Source organism: Mirounga leonina, unplaced genomic scaffold (assembly GCF_011800145.1).
Source record: "Mirounga leonina isolate KUSES-001 unplaced genomic scaffold, KU_Mleo_1.0 Mir_151, whole genome shotgun sequence".
Lineage (NCBI taxonomy): Eukaryota > Metazoa > Chordata > Mammalia > Carnivora > Phocidae > Mirounga > Mirounga leonina.
This window is the reverse complement of record NW_023270377.1, coordinates 19,403,593-19,425,142: the sequence shown is the minus strand read 5'-3', so window position 1 is coordinate 19,425,142 and position 21,550 is coordinate 19,403,593. Positions and strand designations below refer to the sequence as shown.

General features: G+C 41.8%; 1 long non-coding RNA gene across 1 annotated transcript in view; it reads right to left on the bottom strand.

Annotated features, from left to right (window-relative positions):
• LOC118012058 overlaps window positions 1-20,711 on the bottom strand; it is a 95,158-nt gene extending 74,447 nt beyond the window's left edge. The window contains exons 1-2 of the long non-coding RNA XR_004679593.1: window positions 20,634-20,711; window positions 19,701-19,963 (exon numbers count right to left, since the gene is read on the bottom strand). This is a non-coding gene — a long non-coding RNA (uncharacterized LOC118012058). The remainder of the gene's footprint in view (window positions 1-19,700; window positions 19,964-20,633) is intronic.
• Between the last annotated feature and the right edge of the window lie 839 nt (window positions 20,712-21,550).

Sequence of the window (21,550 nt, the reverse complement as noted above, 5' to 3'; positions counted from 1 at the left end):
AAGAGAAGAGAAGAGAAGAGAAGAGAAGAGAAGAGAAGAGAAGAGAAAAGAAGAGAAGAGAATTTCTTCCGTTTATGATCAGCAAGAAAGACATTGAGGCTGACATGTCAAGCATCAAAATGATGAACTAGAGCTTGGGGAAAAGGGTGGGACTAAAACCAGAGATTTAAGGGTGTAGTGGAAATTGTGACAATGAATGAATCTATCAATGGAAAGAATACAGAAGAAGATGACAGTGGACATCAAAAATTTAGGGATGATTTTATTTCAGAAGCAAGTGAGTGTTGATAACACAGAAATCTAGGGGAGGAGACCCACAGAATGGGAGAAGATATTTTCAAATGACACTACAGATAAAGGGCTGGTATCCAAGATCTATAAAGAACTTCTCAAGCTCAACACCCAAAAAACAAATAATCAAGTCAAAAAATGGGCAGAAGATATGAAAAGACACTTCTCTGAAGAAGACATACAAATGGCTAATAGACACATGAAAAAATGTCCATCATCATTAGCCATCAGGGAAATTCAAATCAAAACTACATTGAGATACCACCTTACACCAGTTAGAATGGCAAAAATGGACAGGGAAAGAAACAACAAATGTTGGAAAGGTTGTGGAGAAAGAGGAACCCTTTTACACTGTTGGTGGGAATGCAAGTTGGTACAGCCACTTTGGAAAACAGTGTGGAGGTGCCTCAGAAATTTAAAAATAGAGCTACCCTATGACCCAGCAATTGCACTCCTGGGCAGTTACCCCAAAGACACAGATGTAGTGAAAAAAAGGGCCATATGCACCCCAATAATCATAGCAACAATATCCATGATAGCCAAACTGTGGAAAGAGCCGAGATGCCCTTCAACAGATGAATGGATAAAGAAGATGTGGTATCTATATACCATGGAATATTACTCAGCCATCAGAAAAGATGAATACCCAACTTTTACATCAACATGGATGGGACTGGAAGAGATTATGCTAAGTGAAATAAGTCAAGCAGAGAAAGTCAATTATCATATGGTTTCACTTATTTGTGAAACATAAGGAATAGCATGGAGGATATTAGGAGAAGGAAGGGGAAAATGAAGGGGGGGAGATCGGAGGGAGAGATGAACCATGAGAGACTATGGACTCTGAGAAACAAACAGGGTTTTAGAGGGGAGGGGGAAGGGGGGATGGGTTAGCCCAGTGATGGATATTAAGGAGGGCATGTACTGCGTGGAGCACTGGGTGTTATATGAAAACAATGGATCGTGGATCACCACATCAAAAACTAATGATGTATTGTATGGTGACTAACATAACATAATAAAATTAAAAAAAAAAGAAATCTAGGGGAGGAGAGATTTTCTAGATTGAAAAGGTGAATGTATTATTGTCATTGAGGTATAGATTGTAATATTTCTATACCTTTTGGGTTTTACTGATTTTTGTTGCTTCTATAAATAATAAAAGCAATAAAGATTACCTTTAAAAAGAGAAGGTGACTAGCATAACTGGCTAATGGAGGCAAACAGGTAATGTAAATGCCTTTTATGAGTTTTAAAATAAAAAATTTTTTTCAAATGGCTTTTTACTATGTTTAATATTTGTTTATTCACTTAGCATTTTCCAGCAAGTATTTATGGACCATCTGTTAAGTGTCTGGCCTTGTTCTTAGATGTTCAGGATATATCCGTGGACAGACCTTCAAAGATCCCTCCCCTCTTGTTGCTTTCACCCTCCCCTCTCTTGCTATAATGCAAGGTTACTTGTACTTTCTTAGGCATCTGATACATCCAGGCTCAATTGGTGAAAGATTCATGCCACCATGACCTTCAATTCAGCTCATTTTACTTATCTGAACTTCTATTTTCTCAGTTGCAGAATGGAAATAATCATGCCCACTTTTCAGGGTGAGGAGTAAAAATGGCATGTAGAAAGCCCTCCCTGTGCGCCTCAAAAGTTCACTAGGAATTGTGAATATCAGCATAAACAGCAATGGATAAAAGAACAAAAACTCTGGGTTCTGGGTTTTGATTCTGGTTTCACAGCTTACAGCATTCTCTTAGATCTTCAATTTTATTATCTAAATAACTACAAAAAGATATAGATAGATAGAAGATAGATGGATGGATAGATAAAAAGAGACAGACAAATAGAATGGGGAGGGGATTTGACTCAGGGCTTCAAAAAATTTCCAGTTAAGCCCCTAAATAGCAAGGATAAGCAAATTGTGTATCCTGAGTATAACCTACCTCAGGTATCCTGCTACAATCAGGAAATTTCCTTGAAGTCATATTTTCTTTTAATATATCTGTGAATGTCTTCATATTAATTTCATTTAATTATGACACTTTAAATGCTTTACAAAGAATCCATATTTTTTTAAGATTTTTTTTTTTTTTTTTTTTTTTTATTCATGAGAGACAGAGCGAGAGATAAAGGCAGAGGGAGAAGCAGGCTCCCAAGGAGCAGGGAGCCTGATGCGGGACTCGATCCCAGGACCCTGAGATCATGACCTGAGCCGAAGGCAGACGCTTAACCATCTGAGCCACCCAGGCGCCCACAAAGAATCAATATTAATAAATCTATATTGACTGAGGACTTTTTAGGTGTTATTCCTTCTAAGTCCTCTTCTTACATCAGCTTATTCAGTATGCCATATTACCCCTCACTTAGGTGTAATTATTATCCTCATTTTACAGGAAAAAAAAAAAAACTGAGGCTTATAGGAGTTGAGAAACTTGCTCAGGACCATATAGCTATGGTGCAAATTCAAACTTTGGTAGTCTGGATCTGTATCCATAGGTAGGATCTTAAGGTGTGCCTTAGTTCACTGTGATTCCTTTTCCTCCCAAACACCATGGTCCATCTTGGGGGTATTCAGTGGTGCCAAGTGAGAGCAGCAATGTACAGTTTCCCCATCCTTGCACCCTTGCCTTTTCACAGTGTGGTCATCCATATTGCCAAAGATTGGGAGATGAAGAAACATAGCCTTTCCCAGCACATGTTTCCCAGATGCTGAATTTTTCCAAAGGACACTGGAGTCTTCATTTCACCCTGCTTTTTGCAAAGGGAGTGGTGAGGTGGTTATGAATGAATTGTTTCTCCTATAGTCCTACTCCTGCTGGGATGATTTACTTAATGTCTTCCTAATAGTTTGTGGTGCAAAAGGGAGTAAAAGGGTTGGGATTGGGGGTGAGATGGGTAGAATGGGTGAAGGGAGAGATGGCATGATTTATATTCAGATAACGCAGTGCCTTTAGCCTGCCTCACAATGGAGGTTATTCATCAAGACCACCAGGGCCTCAGGGACATGAGGTGTTTGGATTTGGAACATATTCCATCAGTCTAATTGCTGGTGAAACTGAGGTGACATGAGAGAAACTGATCAAGTGTCTGTGGCCCTACTTGCAGCCCCTCTGACCCCACACATGAGGTTCTCCTTGCTTTATGGGCTTCTAATGTCCCCTCTCTCTGTTTCCCGCCACCTCGTTTTATGGTTGGTACAATGACAAGCTTCTTTCTATTTGTTGCTCTTAACCCAAGGACAGGGTAGCTTTCCCGGTAGAATACTCTGTCTTGAAATAAAAGTGCTGTTCAGTCTGATTCAGAAGGAAGCCAGTGTACTTGCAGAGGCCTTATTCCCCATTCTCACCAGTGTCCTGAGAAGCAGCAGAAGAAAATGCATTTCTTCAACCATAATTTACTGAGCACATAGTTCATCTCAAGGACTAGAGACATAGCATTGAAAAAAAAAATCACTCGAGGCCCCTACGCTTACAGAGTTTAGGCTCTGATGGGAATGAGAAGTATTACATAAACCACCTTGGCAAAGTCAAGAGATATTATTGGAAAAGTATACAGATACATGGTACCCCAGAACAGAAAGGTGCATTTAACTCCACCCAAGAAGGTGACTTCATAGGAGTCCCTAGAAAAATCCCCCCTTTCAGGACCTTTGTCTCAGGAAAATGTCACCTCAGGAAAATGCCATCTTGTAATGAGACTCCTTCTGGTCCCCAGAATGTTCTCTAAATCAATTAAAAATATAGCCTTCAGGGGGCCTGGGTGGCTCAGTCATTAAGCGTCTGCCTTCAGCTCAGGTCATGATCCCAGGGTGCTGGGATCAAGCCCCGCCATCGGGCTCCCTGCTCTGTGGGAAGCCTGCTTCTCCCTCTCCCACTCCCCCTGCTTGTGTTCCTTCTCTCACTGTCTCTCTCTCTGTCAAATAAATAAATAAAATCTTTTTTAAAATATATATAGCCTTCAGTTATAGACAATATGATGTATCTCTCTTAAAGTGTAGTAGCCAACATACATTTATTAGAATGTGATTGGATTTAGCAATATAATATTTAAGAATGTTTGTGATTATTTGTAATTGGTGATTTAGCAGAATCCCAGCTGCTCTGGAAGAGTTCAGTATCTGAGAGGGGCTTCTGCTCCTGTCATGGAGGATGTGAACTCATTGTTTATGTCATTGCTACTACAGCTGATAGAACCTACTGGTGAACCTGCCAAACTCCCCCACCCCCCAGCCAGGCAAGTTGGACCCAAAACCATATGGTGACCTACAAGTGCTGAGATGCCATATGCCCTTACCCTTGAGTGATTGCATTCTGCCCAGAGGTCTAAATCTCCTTTCCCATGGGCTAGGGACTCCCACTCCCCTTCACTGGGCCCACTAGAGGTGAGAGATGACAATAGAGCATACTTTTGTTTTGTTCAGACCTGATGAGTCTGCCCCCTTTGTAGAAAAGACACTTAGGTAAAGGAAAAGAACCTGATATTAGTTCTACTTTGGACCTAGGAATTTCCTCTTTCTCTGCATTTAAATAAGACTGAGGATCCAGGCAGGCTTCCTGTAGGAAGTAAAAGTTAACTGGAAGGTGGGCAAGTGCTTGGCAAAGGCACAGAAGAGATTGTTCATCCTGTATGAAGATTGGGATCTCTGAAGCACAGAGACCTCAGGGCATATAAGGCAATAAATAGGGCTGAGGGCAAGGGTGGGACAAGCTGAGGAGGCAAGGCTTGTAAGTAAGATCAAGTGTAGTAATGTTAAAGAATTTAGAGTTTATCCTGAGGTCAAGGGGAAGCCAGTGTAGAGTGTGAAGTAGAAGAAAGACACATTGGGATTTACCTTTTAGAAAGATCATTTTGGCTACAGCATGGAGAAAGAATTAGAAAGTAACAGACTGAAGACAGTAAGACCAATCCAATGGCTATGACCATAGTCCAGAACAAGAGAATAGGAACCTGAACTAGCATGGTGGTAGCAATAATACAGAAAATTAGACACATTTGAGGGATGATCAAAGCCAGAATGACCTTGATATATTTTAAATAGATGGTGAAGGAGAGAGAGAAGGCAAGTCTACCTTCTGGGTGCCTGGCTTGAGCACCTAAAGCAATAATGGAATCATTCACAATGTGTTATGGAGTGAATGTTTGTGTTCCCCCAAAATCCATATGTTGATTCCTTGACCAGCAGTGTGATGGTGTTAGGGAGTGGGGCCTTGGAGAGCAATTAGGTTTGGATGAGGTCATGATGATGGAGTCTCCATGATGGAATTAGTGCCCTCATAAGAAGGGGAGGAGGCACCAGAGCTTCCTCTCACCACCATGTGAGGACACAACAACAAGGTGGCCCCCTGAAAGCCAGGAAGAAGTCCCTCACCACATTTGCCAACACCTTGATCATCATAGACTTCCAGGCTCCAGAACTATGAGAAATAAGTGTCTGTTGTTTAAGCCACCCAGTCTATGGTATTCTGTTATAGTGACCTGAACTCACTTAGACACTGTGACAGAGAAGAAGAGATAGAACAACCCAGTTTCAGATCAGAGCAAGTGCAGATGAGGTGCTGCCAGATGTCCACATGGTTGAGTAGACAACAGGGGTCAGAAGAGAAGGCTGGGCTAAAGCTATGGATTCCAGGCAGTACATCTGGTGGAATGTACCACATGGCATATATGAGGTGACTAGGGAAATGGGGAAGAGTGTGAAAAGAAGAGGCTTGGGGACACCAACATTAAGGGAGCAGAGACCTCCCTTTAGCTTGTGGCCTATCAGCAATGGTGCCTAAGGAACACCCCCCACCCCATCTATGAAAGGGCCACCAGAGTTACACCTGAGGTCTCCTGTATACATAATGTGGATTTTAAAATGCCCTGCGGCTATGAAGTACTATACTAATAATGATTCTCACTGTGATCAGAGCTACCTATCATCCTCTCCCATTTTAAAAAGGGAGACATTGCTTGTCCCAGTGAGAATAGAAGAGACTGAAATCATTCCAGATCTTCTGATTTAGGTTTACTGTTCTATCCCTGTCTTCAGAAATTACTATTTATTGCTTCTATATGTTTATGTTAGTTTATTATTTTCTAAACCTGGGGATCCTCTCCATCAGAACCCAAAAGAAAAAAAAATATTCAGCTGAAGACGCAGAGAAATACAGCAAGAGGAATTTCTCAGAACCATTTCTGGGAGACCTAAGATGCCCTTCTCTTGCCACCTTGGCCTGTCAGCTGCTGCTGAGCCTGGGATATAATGGGGAGCCTGAAATTCAGGCTGTGCCTGTCCCTGCCTTGTGTTTTTATTTCTGCTTCACACCATCACGGATAATGAAAGTTGACTGGCTGTTGGGTTTCCTTTCACTCTGCCACTGTCATTTCCATTTGCTGGGTCTCCTGCCTTTCTAGCACAAAGTTGTTGTGTTTGAGCTCTAATTTGCCAGGCAGTGATAAATTCCAAGAAAAACCTATTCTTATTGAATTATTTTCAGAATGTTATGCAAGCATGTCTAAATTATGTGGCAGCCAGTTCTGCTCTAAGATCTGGTTTTGACTTCATGTTAATTCAAGTAGGGGAGAGAAAGAAAGAAACAAAAACCCAAAATGGTGACATGCCATCTTTCATTCTCTAAGAGAATTATATTTTTAAGTCTACTTCTCTGATGCAAGGGCCTTAGCCCCTTCCAGAATGCTGGGTAATGAAGGCCACATTCCAGTCCCAGTTCCCCCTCATGGAATAGGCAGAGGGAAAACTTCCCACTGCAATTCCCCAGGAGAAGAAAGGCTGAAATAAGCAACACTGCATGTAGGGTAAGGCTATGATCTCCTTTTTTTTTTTTTTTAAACAACAACAAAAAAAACATTGAATAGGACTTCTTTCAGTGAGTCCAGACTTGAAGCTGTCTTGTCCAGGGAACTTTAAAAAAAAAAAAAAAAAAAACAAGTAGTAATGGCTATTTCCCACCCCTGTGCTCTCCATCACCAAATCCAAGAGACAGCTCAGTTGAGAACTAAGTTCTAATTCCAATAAAGCCAATACATTTCTGATCTTGTGGGTGGGCATCCATTGTCTTTCATTTCCACATCTTCTAGCCAGAATCTCTCCTTTTTTTTTTTTTTTAAATGGGACATTCTATTCTTCCAATCATTGTCAATTTTAGAACTTGCCAAACCTGGAGCTACTGATGACCCTTGTCACCATCAGAGGGGCACTTGTTTGAGACTGAAGACAGGACAGGAGAGTGGATGGTTAAGAAGTAGAGTGTGTAGAGTCCTGACCACATCATCTGAGCTCAGCTTCAGCCCATACTTGAGCCAGATCTATCCCCTGTACTCTAAATACAAGAATCAATAAAAGTAAGAATCTCAACTATGATGTGTTGCCAGTCTCAATGTATTCTTTTGACAAAAGGAAAAGACAATATACTGAACTTTTAAGTATATTCCATAGACATCTGGTATTCCAAAAATCTTGTCCATAATATTCTTGTTCAAAATGCCATTATGTGCCCAAGTGGCTGACTATACAAAACAGAATTAGTGAAGAAGAGGAACTCACATTCCTGAATTAAAACTTTTATTGCAATAGCACCAAATGGTCCCCATGGTCAGAAGATTCCAATCAGAACTCCTTACCCCAGCTCTACCAGCTGGCTCCAACTATATTTTCAGCCTTATCCTTCAACATCCCTTCACATTTCCCATCCTCCGGCCAAGCAGAGTCCTGTTCTTCACTCATCCTCAGTACTATCCTTCTTTATCTTTGCAATCATGTTCCCTTTTCAGGATGCCTCCACCCAGCCCCACCCCACATAACTATACCTCCCCAACCCCACCATCTGCAACCACTCAGGGTCCACCTTTTCCAAAATCTTCCCTCAACTCCCAGTTCCCTTCTAAGAAACTATTCCTTCTCTAAGTCCCCAAAGCACTTTATCTAGACCTTATTTATATTACCGGATCAAGTTCCCATCATGCATCACCTCAGATTTCTCCAGTTCTCATGTGCTTCAGGGGGCCCTTGTTGCCTCAGTTGCCACCAAGGCAAGTAGTCCTGTGTGGCCTCTGACTAACTTCATATGAGCACAACCCAATGGTGACTTCCATGTCCTTGTTTTTAACCCCTCACCTTCCATTTTGGTATATCCCAGTTGTAACTGAGGCATTAAACCAATGAGGGATACGTGAGACATATGCACTCACAAACCAATAAAGGCAGGGACTTATGCCTCCTGCAGGGAAGCTCTGGCCAATGGGAGACAGGGACCAATGAATAACTTCTCAATTCTCCTTTCCCAACACATCATGTACTTTCTGGAGCCCCAGTAGTTCAGAGGCTTCTGGGAAGACAGTCCTATGCCACTGAGCCATTGGTTACACTTGTTACCAAGTGGTGTCCTGCTCTGTTGGGTAAACACCCTCTTATAATTGTTCTCCTTTCCTTCTTCACACATTTTTCTCCTCATTCCTCCTTACATCAGTTTGCACTCCCCATTAAAGAAGTAGCACAATAATTTTTGCATCTCGCTCTGTTTTCAAGGGTACTCAAACCTGTCACCTTTTACTTTATATCACTATATATCATGCCCATAAACCCACCTTACTAGACTACATAATTATTGCAGGTACCTTCAATGTTTTCTGTCTCTGTACTACAATATCCCCAATGAGTGCCTGGCAAAGTGTCGGTGCTCAAGCAATATCTGTGTTATGAATGAAAATAGACTTTAGAAAATGCTGTGCCAATAGGCACCTGAACTGACACACCCAATATGAAGGGATGGCAGGGGAGTTTGATCTTACATCATGACTTCTGTTCTCCAGCCAATGACTTGGTTTGTTTGTTTGTTTATTTTTTAATTTAAATTCAATTAGCCAACATATAGTACATCATTAGTTTCAGATTAGAGTTCAGTAATTCATCAGTTGCATATAACACCCAGTGATTGTTAATACAACCACAAGCTGTGGGATGCACTGAAGAACAATCCAACCAAAGGATATTTTCTTTCTCTTCCCAGTACAACAGTGTGTATGATAAGGCAGAATATAGAAAATCATTAGGTCAAACTCTTTCTGGAAGAGAAGGTAGCAAGACACCAGATAGCAGATCATAGGGAAGATAAGTGGACTTTTCTTAGTTTTGTGAATTTACGGTCAGCAGGCATATTTCCCCCACTGCTTTAGGGAAAGGGTATAAAGAAACCCTAGTGGCCTGATACCTTTCACAAAGTATGCAGAGGGGAAAGGGGCTGAAGGGCCCCCTGGGGGAGGGACCTTATTGGAACATATTATGAACTGGTTGTTTGTGTTCCCCCAAAATTCATATGTTGAGATCCTAACCTCCACCATGATAGTATTAGGAAGTGGGGCCTTTGGGAGGTAATCAGGTTATGAGGGCAGAGTTCTCATGAATCATCTGAGTAACTTTATAAGACAAGACACAAGAAGATTCCTCTCTCTCAGCTCTCCCCCATGCTGGGACACAATGAGAAGAGGCCATCTGCAATCCAAGAAGAAAGCTCTCATTGGATACTGGGTCTACTAGCATCTTGATTTGAATTTCTTAGCCTCCAAAACTTCAAGAAAGAAATGTCTGTTGTTTGAGCCACCCAGTCTGTAATATTCTGTTACAGTGGCTTGACTAGACTAAGACAGAACATCAGGAGGACTGGGATGGTCCCAGCTGAGATCTGCTAGAAGAGAAGGATATCACAGTCTCTAAGAACAGAATTCACCTGAATGAACTGGAAGCCCCTTCTACCAACCTTTACCCCAAGACCACTACCACCACCACATCGTCACCTCTAATACCTTTCCCACATCATGAGTCATTTTGGCTGGAACCTTGGTGCCCATGTGTGGCCTCATATCTGGGTCCCCAAGGGCACAGAGTGCAGAGAATCAGTCTGTACCAGGGGAGCTTTTAAGAAAGGCAACTGTAGACAGAGCTAAAAAACACATCTAGAATTGGGCAGACAGTACACTCGTTTTCTCTCAGCCCTGTATCTGGAAACAAGATTGTGCACTTTGGACTATGTCCCTGGAGTTCTTGGACCTCAAGAGAGGAATAGTAGTCTTCCCATTAATGAAGAGTCAACCAGGTAATTGCAAATTACAAGAGGTGACCACATTCTTAAGGTCATGAAGTGGTTCCTCCTGGTCATCCCAGGACTTGCTAAACTGTCTGTAAGAAGTACACTCTCTTCACCCCAGGCTTTCTAGAGTACCAGGTGTAGCCCTAGCTTGTTGGAAAGTGTGACCCATGCAGAGAAAAACAAAACAGGAGAAGGGAAGAGGAGATGAGTAATTGTACCTGTCAGAAAATGAGGATAATGGTTAAGGCTAGACACACGGAAGCTGAGTTCTTCAGAGAAAAACACGAGTGCAAACACTAGGAATGATTTGTCCTCAGTCTCCCCCAGAGAAGGTGGAGTTGATTATTTGGGACCAGTGGCCTGTATCACCTTCCAGCCAACACTATTAAAAGTGCCTGCTCACACTTGGTGATGAGCACAGGCATTTCACAACCCCTGACCTGCTGCCCATCGTGCAGATATGAGCAGCTCTAATTCTGCAAAATGCTATTTTTAAAACAACCGAATAGTTCCAGGCTGCCCCACTGCAGCCCAGAGGAAGGAGTTGGTTGCTTCACCAAGTGTCTGGCACCCAGGGGCTTTGTTGTGGATGTCTTCGTTCTACTGTCATACCATCTTGATTAAGATTAATTATTCCAGTTGAAATGACTCACTCAGAAAGGATGGGAAGAGTGGAGGGGAGAGAGCAGTTTGCTTGTTTTTTTTCCCCTACTTCAATGTTTGTTCTGAAAGATCCAGAAGAATATAGGAGTGAAGCAAAGGAATTTAAAGTGTGGAACATGTAATAAAGGACATCATGTGAAAAAGCTATTACAGGCTCTATGTTTATCTTCAGCTCAGTGACTTTCAGGAGAGCGTGTATTTGGCTAGTAAGATTGGAGGATGTGACTGCTCTCTGCCAGTGGGAGTCTTCACCTGAACTCTCCAAAACCTGGCTAACCTCATCAAGCCCCATCTACCCTAAATAACAAGGCTAGAACACCCTCCTTTTGACAGACTCACACACACATACACACAGATGTATATATTGGAAGCTCCAAAGCCCATTTTGGATGCAGAAGTCATGTATGACCAAGGAAGAAACTGAGCAAGAAAAATATATATATAACCACGAAACTCAAGACTGTACCACAGAGTCAATAAATACTATTTATAGAACAGCTTTGACTTACTGGGCATTAGCAAAGATTTGCTCTTCTGAGTTACTTCTCCAAGGCTCAGACTTGCACATCCCCTCTGAATATGTCCTCTTGGCTCTGAGACATACCCCAACTTCCTGCAAATCTCCCTAGACTGCTTTGTTGGTAAAAGGGCTTAGGTGAAGCATCTCAGGCTACTTTGGAAGTGTTTATAGAATACTTATAGAGACCTCATCCCTAAGTCATGATCACTACTCTCATTCCAAAGGGAAAACATCTATCATCTATGCTTTTTTTCTCTATCCCATTATTTTAACAAAAGGAAGAAAGGTTTGGCAAAGAAAGAAATGTGCAGTTTTGCCAATTTTGTGCATTCAGTAGGAATCAAGTTATCTTGATCCATTGGGAAGAGAACTGTGCAGGTGTCGGGAGACAGAAGCACATAGCATCCAGCCCAGAACAGACACACATGATACCTATTGGCAAAAGAGTGAATGAACTTGGGTATGAATTTCAGCCCATCAATTAACCAGTTACATGGTTTTAAATAAACTACTTCTATTTTCTGAACCTCAGAGATTATCTAGTTCAATGGAGGAAACTAGAGCCTATCTTCTAGTTCAGGTATTTCTCTCACTGTACCCAGCATCTCTGGAAGGCTGTCCTGACCTTCCCTTTCCTTGAAAAGTCCATTTGGAACCATCCCTGTTCTACATCTACATCTTGGTCTGGACAAACGTTGAACATTTAGCCCTCAGTTTTAGCCCGAGAACATCCAATGGCCTAACTGATTCCTTCTCTGTGTTCTAATGGTTCTAGTCAAGGGGATGGCATATCTGTTTTTATCAAATTCAAGTTTTGGTAGATACTTCTGCAGCAACTCACTACCCAAACAGTAACTCATCTGAACTTCCTCCACCACTAAGTTCCATGTGTACAACATGCCACAAGGTGATTGGTGGTAATTCAAATTCATAGCCTCCTTGGGAAGTTTGTGTGGGGTGGGTAACTGGTTGCATCCTTAAGTTACAGAGAAGATACTTCTTACTGTCAAAGGAGAAACGAAGGAATGTTATCATAACTCTGTCTGTCCCAGTATTTGGTACCTCCATAAGAGTTATTCCTCTTACCAAATCTAGGTTTGTCCATCCTCAGTCTCATCCTCCTCTCTCACTCTTGCTCTCATTCTCTGTCTCAAACTCAGAGAATTGGAAGCATTCCAGCCACGTGAACACAAGTCAGTGTAATCTTGGCCAGAGTTAGATAAATGGGCAACATGCAGGTAATGGTGGTCATACAGAATGTTAAGCCAAAGTCTCAGAACTTCAGTCCCATATTGTCCCATTTGTTCACCCTGCAAATTCCTGCTACCCCTTCTGCCCTGGGTCCCAGACCTGCTTCAGAACTAGAGGATATCAGATGAAGAAATCTCAAGATCCATTCCAGCCCTGCTGCCATCCTTTCAGGGATTAGGAAGCTGAGACTTAAAGATATTTAAAGTGGCCTGCCAATCACAAAGCTGGCAGAGCCCAGCCATGTCTCTCAAACCTCTTCCTGTGTCTCTTCTATCACTCAGTCTCCCCTATTTCCACAGGACCTTAGGCTTCTATTTCTAGTGGGAAGTCTTTTGGCAACAATCTTTGTTAGTCACCAACCCAGGCTTTCCTGAAATGGAAAATCAGGAGGTGCTTAAGCAGGCAGAATGGCCATGAATCCAGAGGAATAAAAGGCCCAGGAGGGAGGCCACTGTGATCCAACTATTTCCCTACAAGGCCAGGGAATACTGGGTATTTTGCTTTGTTTTGCTGCTTTTTTTGTTGACCTTTCCCCTTCATTTGTGTCCCTACTTAGTTTTGTGTGGGAAAGAGAAGGTCAAGGATCTGGGAAGGCAAGGAAGATATTTTATTGGCCAGAAATTGGCAAGGCCTCATATTCCTGCTTCATCAGTATGCCTGACTCATTGGTTGGAGATGGGTCTTTACCTCCTACTCTTCTTGGGCCCTGTAAATTCACACTTTTTAATTTTTACAGAGCAGTTTATGGGCTGCAAAGAGAAGAAGCCAGGGTGATCTGTTGTCAGGGGCTGCATTGAACAATGAACCATCATCTTGGTGTTCTTTTTCTTCCTTCCCTCTGTGAGTCTTGTAAATAAGCATTTAGACCCTCTGAGGGAGATGGGAAAGGGCTCCTTGGGGGCAAGGCATGAAAGAACAGAAGGGTCATAAAGGGGTCTTGAGGAAAATCTGGGACACTGGTCTGTCTCTAATCAACTTGGTTATTTGGGGGGCAGCAGAACATTTAGCAGGTCGTCTTCACAACCCACTTTGAACTGTCCAACTTATGAGGAGAAGGGAAATGTGTAACCTGATGATTTAAGCCAGAACTGTTCAACATGTTTCACAGTTCACATTTTGAAAGAAGTGCTTTGGGAAGAATGCAATCTAAAGAACTGGAAGCTATAGAATTCTCTCTCTAGAGTTACACCCCAGAGGATCATAATCGACAAGCAATGTCACTCAGCAGCCAGTCACTTAGAGATGATAGCTGATGGAAACCAACCAAGACATGAGTAAAAAAGAACTGAAGCTAAATTTGAGAAAAATGTTATGTGTAGGCCGATAAGTAAGGGGCAGGGTAAGTTACTAGAATTTTATTTATCAGTACAGCAAAGTTAGGAAAAAGGATTAGGAAGGTTTTTTTGTAAGTGTCTCCCACCTCTTTAAAGCTCAAGGATCCAACCAGAAGAGAGGGTTAAATCAATTGAGGAATCATGATGGTGATGATCATCATCATCCTGACCCTTGGTGAACATTTATTAAAAGCTTATTGGATTCCAGGCCTGTAATAAATGTTTTGCATACATTTTCACACATCATCTCTCCTGAAATAGGATGTGATTATCTGCCCCTTGCAGGTCAGGAGAATTTGAGGGGTCTCTCCCTCATACCCTGCAAACAGGTGGCAAAGGGAAGAAGCCTTGGGTCAACATCAGCAAAGCACTGCCAACAGCAGCTGCCACTGAGCCTATCAGGCACAGGAGGTGCAGTGTGGAATCTCTTCTCTACTCTCCCTTGATTTCTGCTCCTAAAGGCCCTTGAGTTTTCCATCAGGTGTGGGGGGCTGAATGGGGGCAGTCATGTTTTATGCCTGAGAAGGTGAGGAGGGAAGGCAAAAAATATTACCATAAAAGCAAACTAGGAAAGCTAGAACTGGAAAAATCCTACTAGGGAAACATACAATATGATTAAACCAGAGATTCTTCTGAGAACAGGTATGTGTGAGGGGTAGATTGTGATGCTAATGAACAGCACACACTTGGAATCTTCAAAGGAGCAGGAAACCAGACTCCTTCCAAGGGCAGGGGTGATGCATTTAGAGAAATAACACCCTGGGATTGTCACAGGCAGCTCTGTGTTATACATGGCAAGGCATAGTGCCAGAATCCATGTACTTTCAAATCAATTTGCAAATCCCTTGGATTATCAAGAGTTTTATTTGCCTTTAGAGTGGACCAGCCTTATACACCATAAACATTTCATTCAGGCATTAAGTTCTGGGCTCTGCATCTCATTTACTTAGCACTGCTCCTGCTGAGAGCCTACCTTCCCTACAATTTTCTTCAACTGAGCCTAATGCAGTCAGGCTATGATCTCCAGTCACTTAAAGCTGAAAATAGCTTTTCATATATCACTTACTCTCCCATTCCTCCTCAGGTTTACATACAGATGCTCTGGTGTTGTGTGCAGAATCATGACTCCCCAAAGCTAGTCCGTCCACATCCTAATCCCCCAAACCTGTGACTATGTTACCTTACGTATCAAAGAGGACTTTGTGGATGTGATTTGGTTAGGGACCTTGAAATGGGACGATTATCCTGGGTTATCCAAATGGGCCCAATGTAGTCACAAGGGTCCCTAAAAGATGGAAGGGAAGGGCAGAAGGTACAGAGAAAGAGATGTGATAATGGGAACAGAGGTCAAGCCTTGCATCCTCAACAGAGTCTACTGTCTTCCCTCTTGAGGTCAAATCTCTTCTGTATGGCCTCCTTCTGTATCCTGTGCTTCACCTTCCCAGCAACTATCACCACCACAACTAAAGACAGTTTGTGTGATTATTTGACTAATGTCAGTGTCCTTTACTAACACACATGAAAACAAGGACCACGCCAGATTTTGCTTCCTTCTGAATTCCCAGCCCACAGCAGGCACTCAATAAATATTTGCTGAATAAATGAGCAAATGAAAGGGCGAACAGGATCTAAACCTCCTGTGGTTCTGAGTATTCTTTAGTGTGGGTGGAAACACAGCAGTCCATGAGGTATCCCACTGACGAGCTCTTGGCTTTTTGTTTTCCTATCTTGCTCCAAACAGAATATTTATCTTCACATATGGTCTTAATACATCTCTGCTGAGAGAACAGCCTATCTGTAACTCCAATCAATAGCTCATAGAGTTTGTAGAGGTGGAAAATTTCCTTTTTCTATGTCATGATTTGTATTCAATTATTCTGATTTTAAGCCTTGACCCCATTGCCCCATCCATGCACAATGATCTCTGTTGTTAGACTGGAGATCCCCCGCTGTTTTCCTCCCCTCTGAATGTGAAAGACCATCCACTTATTCCAAGACTGAGGTCCTGAGCCTGGTTTTGAAATATCCCAGGGGAATCCACTTTCAAATCATCAAAACAAACTTTATTATATTTCACTTCAACCTTCTTGTACTCCCATGTATATTTTTAAAGGAAGTTGTGGGTGAGATTACAAAAAAATAAACAGTTACAAATATTGGAAAGGTAGATTTACTTGGCTCAGTCAGTTATTGCACACCAACTATGTGCAGAACTCTGAAATAATTTTTTTTTGGCACTCTCCTATTCCACCACAATTGATCACCTGTATCTGCAGACCAGTTGGAACAGTCCCACATTTGACCCTCACCACTCACCTGGGAGAAAGACAAGGTAGGTGTTACTAATCTCTTTAAGAAGTTGCAAGGTAAATTGCTCACTCTCCATTTACTGGGTGTTTCATCTTTGTTTTCCTGGTGCCTCTCCTGCTAACACGTAGTAGTCCCAGGTAAGTATTTTTTGAAGGAATAAATGAATGTCTGGCTTCTTTCTAATAGGAGTGTTTTGACTGACTTGCCCAACATTACCCAGTTAGTCAATGAAGGGCCTTGGATTTGCAACCTTGGCCATCTGGCTCCAAGCCCAGTGCCCTTTCCTCTCTACAGTCAGGAGAGGAGTCCTGGAGAATAATGAGGGATAGTGGGGATGAGAAGTTAAACACTGCTTTGTACAGGAAGAGTCCTGTGTGGATGGTGGACACACAATGAGGAGTTTAAGCCTCTTTGGGCAGAGAAAAGTAAGCACAGAAGCTGGAAAGCATTCAGTTCACTCCATCAAGCAGCAGGAAGAATGTAGATAGATGATAGGCACAAACAAATGAGCAGTGATGCCCAGAATCTTCTCCCTGCCCCAGCTGCAGCCCCATAAACCAGAGAGAACACCAAAAACTAAGTGAGGTGGGCACACCCTGACATGGCACTCAGTCCAACCCAGGAGATTTTATAGCCCTTGGGATGTTTAAAGAAGCAAAAGACCTGGAGGATATGTATTTCTAGCCTATTAAAGAAAGTTTATTTTAAAATATTTAACATTTCTTTATTAAAGGCATACAAGCAGGATATAAGCTCTATAAACTTTCCAAGGAGAGAACATTGCTAGCATTCCAAATGGAGAAATTACTGCCTTGTGTGAAAACCCAGTCTTGCCTATTTCACTTTACAGATGGCCGCATATGGAATATTTTTCTTACAAGATCATAATGCATAATGGGCTTTTGAAAATTAAAATTGTAGCTGGATTTTTCTTACTGCCTCATTACTATACTAGTTAGGAAGGAGGTTTGTGGTTAATTCTCAGGGCAGGCTTGCCTAAACACTCCCTTTGTTATAGGCAGGGTTTTGCAATGCTCCTCAAATTATATTATGTGAGATGTCAGCTGGGGCCTCCTTCAGATATAAGCCTTCGTCTCAGATTTGCAGAGTCTGGGGTAAGAGTACCAATGGAAGCTTCTGTCTACACCCTTTCTCTTCCCACCCCAGGCTCCTTCCAACACCAGGAGGGCTCACATGTATGAATGAGTAATCTTAGAGTCCGACACTCAACTTATATCCACATCCCTGTTACCAAATCTCCTTAGCTACTCCTTTGGCCTGGAAGTATACACAGTAGTGGGGTGATCCACTCTTCAGAGGGTCTTAGGCAAGAGACCTGTGCAGGCCTAGGAAACCAGCTTGAAACCATTTGGACAGGGGATTCCAGAATCCCATGAAGGACACGTGTCCCAGGTGTGCATATCACTGACTCTGTAAACTCCTTACACCAAAGGGAAGGTCCCAGCTGGAGGAGAGTCAGAAGGGGGCCCTCTGAAGTAGAGGGCCCAGAATATGGACCTTGGTCAGCTGGATCTGGAATAGAGCTAATCAGATTTAGGCAAACTTAATTTAAACTCCCCCTGCAAACCCAAAGCTTCCTGCATAAATCTGTAATTTCTCAGGGTTTGTATATTCATGGTCCCCTAATCTCCAGCTGAAAACAATTTCTGTTTTGCCTCACACCAACCCAAACTTGAAATGCCACCACTTGACAAATTTTTAGGAAAAACTATTCTTGCACCAAACATCATATTTTTAGTTAATTCTACTGAAGATTTGCATGTTGAACAGCTCTCTTTATATAAAAAAAGAGTTTGGCAAATGGAATGTGTGCCAAACACTCCCCTTTTATATCCAAGGAGCAAAACGAATTCTATTCCTATGTCATAAAAAAGATTTGGGAGTGTTGTGTGTGTATAAGATTGCAAGACATGTGTGTCTATACACAAACACACATGTAACTAAAGTTTACTAGAACAGAAACAGACACATGGGGTTCAGCTAAGGCAAATTAATTGCCGAACAATCAACTGAAGATCTCGAGGGCACAGAGGATCCCCTGGGATGCTGATTCCTCTGTCCTAAGTCCCAGTTAGAGTTGTTTCCCTTGGACTCCACAAAATGTTTCTGATGAGAAACACCATTACCCGATCACTACCTTTATTTGAGCTAGCTAGAATTTCCATTCCTTGCAAAAACTACTGGTTTGCTTTTCACTGTTTTTAAATGAGACTTAGAGAAATTGTGGCTTGCCCAAGGCAAGCATCTACTTATGGTTGGACCACAAATAAAACAACACACATGACTACAATCGCTGTGCTCTTTCCCACTTACTCACTTAAAGCCACAAGTTCATTAGATACTATGGGAGATCAGGTCATGATTTAGCAAATATCCACTGCCTCTCTGACCCACTCCATGGGAAGGGTCTATCTCCCTGCTCCTACCTTTCATCCCAAGAAACACATGCTTCAGTTATCCACTGCTCCAAAGACTTGGAGAAGCACATAAGGTAGATGAGCTCAATATACCACTGGCAGTAAGCTCAGCCAGACCCAGTTTTAGATCAGCTGAATCTAGACAACTTGTAGGTACATGAATAAAAACCAAATGCTTACTTCTGTGTACCTTGAGCCTTGGGTGGTTTGTCACATGGATTTTTATGTAGACTTAGCTCTTATACAGGTACATAATCCACCTTCCAAGATACTGCAAGCAACAGGTTTACCAAATGTTTCTCCACGGAATAATGGGAGACATCAAGAATTTTAAGAAACAAAACAGATGAACATAGAAGGGAAAGAAAATTAAAATAAGATGAAAACAGAGAGGGAGGCAAACCATAAGAGACTCTTAACTATAGAGAACAAACCGAAGGTTGTTGGAGGGGAGGTGGAGGGAGGATGGGGTAATTGGGTGACAGGCATTAAGGGGGGCACTTGAGCACTGGGTGTTGTATGCAACTGATGAATCACTAAATTCTACCTCTGAAACTAATAATACAGTATATGTTAATTAAATTGAATTTTTTTAAAAAATAAATTAAAAAAAAAAAAACAGAAGTTTCCTTGCTGTGGGAATGCTTAACCTGAAAGCCAATGGCACACATCGTGGATTTTCTATTATAGTCCAGTTCTGGTACCAATATTTTTATTAGTGAGCTTTAGTCATTTATGCTGTAGCAATAAACTACTCAAAAATCTTGGTGGCTTACACAAAACAAAGTTTTATATCTCACTGACCTTCTCACTGGCTGCAGTTCTTTACCATGGATCTTCTTCATTCTGAGATCCAGACTGAAGGAGAAGCCCCTCCCTGGAACATATTATTCTTGCAAAAGAAGGAAAGGAGCAACACAACTGGGTGATTTCTTTGAAGGCTTCTGCTCAGACATAGCCTGCAACAATTCTGCTCACATTCCATTTGCCAAATGCAAGTCCCACAGCCAAAGTTCATCTATGGGGTGGGTATGTGCAGTCTTCTCAAATAGGTCCAGAGTAACCACCTGAAAAAAAAATTGAAGAGTAACTAATTGAGAACAGGAACACTATGATACCCACAAACAGCAACCTCTTCATCATCCTTCAAGAAGCAGCTCAAGAGTCAACTCAGTATCACTCTGTGGGGATGTCTCTCTGCCCTTTCTGTCTACAGCATATATAGAAATGTGGAGACTTAATACAAAATACTTTTAGGACAATGTACTGTCTAATCCTACTACTTAGGGAGCATTTTGAGGGCAGGGACCATCCTTTATTTTATTCCATTTTCAGGACTGAACACAGTCCCTGGAACCTCATGTATATTGCTCAATTAATGCCTTTTTTAAATTACACAATAATACATGGGCCTAATCACGAGATCTAAGGGATATTAGGAGATAATTATTCAGAAAGAGAGGAAGGAAGACCGGAAACTGAGTTTTGTACTTTTTAAGCTGATATCTGTATTTTTATCTATAAATAGATATACAAGGAGAAATATAAGGTAGACAAATAATTTTTTAAGCCTCAAGTTTGGGAGACATGTCCAGAGTGGAAGTACAAATTTGGCAGTCATCAGCACATAGGCAACGTCTAAAGCTTTGAGACTGGGTGGTAAGATCTCGGGAGAGAATGGAGAAAGAGAGGATGTTCAGACATATTCCCCATTTCTCATCTCAGTTCTTCACCTACCTAGAGTCAGAACTTCAACTGTTTCCTTGGACAAGCCCATTGATATCTCTCGAGTGGATCTCCTGAGAGGTCAGTCTTGAGTGACCATGGCTTTTTCCTTGGAGTGGGAGTATATACTCAGTCTCAAAACTCTTATTTCATCCTCTTTTTACCCTTAGGCTTGTGTCAGCATAGGACTTGGCTCTATTCTTAGAAAGACCTTCAAAGTGCATTCCCTCTCACCCTTGGACTCCTGTTGCATGCATCATCCCTATCACATGTCTGCCACTCCCTTCCCTCCTCCTTCCCCATTCACCATGTTGGTAGAATGTCAGACTTGGATTGAATAGGTAATAAGGACCAGGCATGACAATAGATGCTTTGCATATACTATCTCATTCCATCCTCACCACAACTTGGTAAGGTAGACATTGACCCAATTTACTGACATCATATCTGAAGCTCAGAGAGGTTAAGTAACATGACTAAAGTCACAGCTAGCAAAGGGCAGGACTTTTGAATGGTATCTCTGAGTGAAGATTCCATGCTCAATGCAAGCCACTAAGCTCCCTCAAACATAAGAAACCCTTGGGAGCTGGTCTTCTGGAAGGAGATACCAATATTTTGAAGCTAAAGAAACACACACACACAATAGACAGACATGATAGATGATAGATAGATACATAGATAAATACATAGATGATAGATGATAGAGGATAGATATAGATAGATAGATAGATAGATAGATAGATAGATAGATAGATAGATGATAGATAGATAGATAGATAGATAGATAGATAGATAGATAGATGATAGATAGATAGATAGATTTAGAATTTAAAAAGAACTCACTGCATAGATCCCTATTTCTTAAATAGGAGATGATGAACAGCATAATTTAATCATTCCTTCATACATTTATTTGATGCCTACTCTCT